General features: G+C 27.8%; 1 long non-coding RNA gene across 1 annotated transcript; it reads left to right on the top strand.

Annotated features, from left to right (window-relative positions):
* The first annotated feature begins 1,169 nt into the window (after positions 1–1,169).
* LOC121131576 (uncharacterized) lies at positions 1,170–2,458 on the top strand. The gene is made up of 4 exons (XR_011784247.1): positions 1,170–1,260; positions 1,747–1,823; positions 1,880–1,981; positions 2,039–2,458. It is a non-coding gene; the product is annotated as an uncharacterized lncRNA (long non-coding RNA).
* The last annotated feature ends 738 nt before the right edge of the window (positions 2,459–3,196 follow it).

Below are 3,196 nucleotides of genomic sequence, written 5' to 3'. Positions count from 1 at the left end.
AAGGTCATAAATGTTAAGATCATCCAAATTTGCACTTTCTTTGTTGATATAAGTAAAAAATGATACACCAACTATTCATGACACTCATAGAAATTTTATTTTTAATACCAGGAGACTTATTTTCTCTCTGAAGCAAATTGCTATAAAAATGCGTGCCTCTCACTCCATGGTATACGAAAATGCAAAATTAAGGAAAGGAAGGAATATGGAATACCTCGAGGTTAAAATAATCACTGGAGCTTTTATAAAAATGTTATGCCTTCCTCCATCTTGTGCATTTTCGAGTGGGGATCAATGATAGCCGAAAATTCACGTTGCAATTTCAAATATGTAATAAACTTATCCAATTTTATCGTCTCTACAAGGATTGTGGGATAACTTTTAATAATATAATTCATATTTTTAGTGATTGTTCTGGTTTAAACATCTTCAATCTTTTATCATTGTAAATCAAGAATTCCTTCGGAATTTAGGCCAAATTTTGTAAAGGCATACATATTATTTGGCATGCCATATAGAACATTTTACAGACCAGAAGAAAAATCTATCAGTCCTTGTATTTTAAATGTTAAAGCCTATATTATTAAAATAATAAGCAAAACAATTATTTTTGGTACAGTTGTAACACTTATAGCAACTGTCCCCCTTTTTAATTTGTATTATGATATCTATCTGTTTTTCATCGATAAGTAAATTTTGAAGCTTCATCAATATGCATCAATTGATAGCCAAATACTCACAAATTAAAATAACAAAAGTATAGCAAAAACAATAAAAAACTAAATAAAATAGTAAAAAAGTTGTTACTTCCAAAAAATTAGTAGGATTCCTACCAAATAGTTATTATTTAGAATATCTCAAAGAAAAAGATTAACTACTTACTAGTAGATTTGACTTAATAATCTGCATAAAATTATAAGACTTTAAGAAAAATTTTGTGCCTATATACTTTATTACGCTCTAGAAAACTGTTGTGGGTCTCCCCTAATAGTTCATTTGCACTCTAGGATTGATTTGTTATTGATTTATTTTTTGAAATATGGATATTTTGCATAAAGTATATGTTTTTTAATATGCAGGTTAAACATGTTTTTTTCTTTCTATCATTCATAAACATATGTTCATACTTGTTGCAACGATATAAAATATGAATTATTCTATTATTTTCTTCAGACGTTGAAAAACAATGAAACTTATTCATTACATCGCTTTTGTACAAATTCTTTTACTCGTTGTTGACTTTTGCTCTGCAACACAATTGTGAGTATATAATTTCAATAAGAATATATTCCTGATTTACTTATTTAACATAGGAGATTATCCATGATTTGGATTTGATATAAATAAAATCTTTTATATAAATTCCAGAACAATCCCAAAGTAAATAAAGTAGTAAACGGGTTTTCATTAATAGTCTCTCAGTTTATAACAAAAGGGACTCATTCGTTGGCGGTTTTAGTGAAAGTCGGTTCTGGGGCAAAGAAGTAAATCTATAAGCTCTTTTAATTTTGCAAATTAAAATAAATAATTTTTTAAGAAAATATACACGAGACTCTGCTTTTTTTCTATATACATATAAGGAATAATGTATTTTACAATATTTTCATGATCTTTTTTAATAAATTTTGTGCATATTTAATTCAATGATATATAAGCATTATATATTTTTTTTATTAAAATGACAAATCTCGTAAATTTCAACCATTCTCTTTATTTGAACTATTTATAAATCATTATTACTTTCAGTGTCCCTAAATTTAAGGGCAATTGATGTGAAGACAAAAACGAGCGAAGGAATATTCCAAAGATCATGAGAGAACTTGGTGTGATTAATAATCATATTGATTACTGTTTTATATACATCAAACTTTTTTTATAGGACTATCAGAAGATATAATCAAAGCATATGAAGATGGGGCCCCTGCAGTATTAGATATAGGTTATATTCCCACTGATACAGAATACAATGTCACCGGAATGGGTAAATTATACATATATAATACTGAGAATGAAATAACTGTATTAAATAATATTTAAGATCCTATGGGAAATGAGATTCAATTGACTTTTGAACAGAAGCAGAAACAATTGGAAAAAATAGATTTCTTTGGATCTGAATTATATTTCAAATCCTCTTTCAACAATAATATGATGAATATGTTTTTCTTTAAAAATCCCAAGGACTCCCTTTTCTTTAAGATTCAAATAAATATGATTGTTACTTTTAAAGACACCTTCTTGAAATTTAGGATCGTTGAAAGAGAAACAAAAACCCCGACATTCACCTTATTTACCCGTTGTCTTCGTGGTTCTTAATCATAGTATATTTAATACATACATTATACTAGGTATACATATATAAGTTTTTATATGATCTTTACATGTTGTAAATATGTATTTACTTTATTTCTTATACAATATCAAGTTGTGTTCATAAATAAAGTCCGTTTTAAGCATATTATTATCCCTCTTTTTACTATTATATTTTATTAATTGATGTAGTACCCTGTATAGTTCGAAATTATTAGGTGTCATGAGCAAACAAACTTCATTTTAATATTTTTATAAATATAAAAGAGAACTCTGACAAAATGTCATCACCGCTACACTCAGTTTTTTTCTGAGTCCAAACACTCGTAGATTTAATTTCTACTTAGATGTTCATTCCTCAATATTAAATAACCCTGATAAGGGATAATAGTTAAAAAAATAAAAAACACTGTTTAGGTGTCCAACTACAACATAAACTGACATGCTAAAAATTGGAAAGGATTTGTAAACTTAAGTATATTGTACTCTTTGTAGATTTCTAATAGAAGGCAGTATATAGCCAAGAGGAAGGTACATATTTATTATTCTTTTTTTCTTTCAATCCCAATAGAGGTAAAAAATTGGCGTGCTATTAGTACGCATATGTGGTGTGTTTTATGCATAAATGAAGGAATTTTTCATAATATATTCAATAACATTTCTGACTGTAATTTCGTTGTTCTTCTGTGATTCAATTATTTATACGATGCAATGTTAAATTATTGTTCTGTTGTTGGCTACAAAAGTTGGCTAACTCCTACTGAAGAATTTATTCTACTTGGAAACGATGAATGCAAACCTGTATTAAATCGTTTTCCCGAGAATAAGGTAACTGGAGAGATGTCTGGATCTTGGCTGTTGCACGAAAAAAGCTAAACAACAACTC

Source organism: Lepeophtheirus salmonis, unplaced genomic scaffold (assembly GCF_016086655.4).
Source record: "Lepeophtheirus salmonis unplaced genomic scaffold, UVic_Lsal_1.4 unplaced_contig_8642_pilon, whole genome shotgun sequence".
NCBI lineage: Eukaryota > Metazoa > Arthropoda > Copepoda > Siphonostomatoida > Caligidae > Lepeophtheirus > Lepeophtheirus salmonis.
This window is presented reverse-complemented; position numbering and strand designations above follow the sequence as displayed.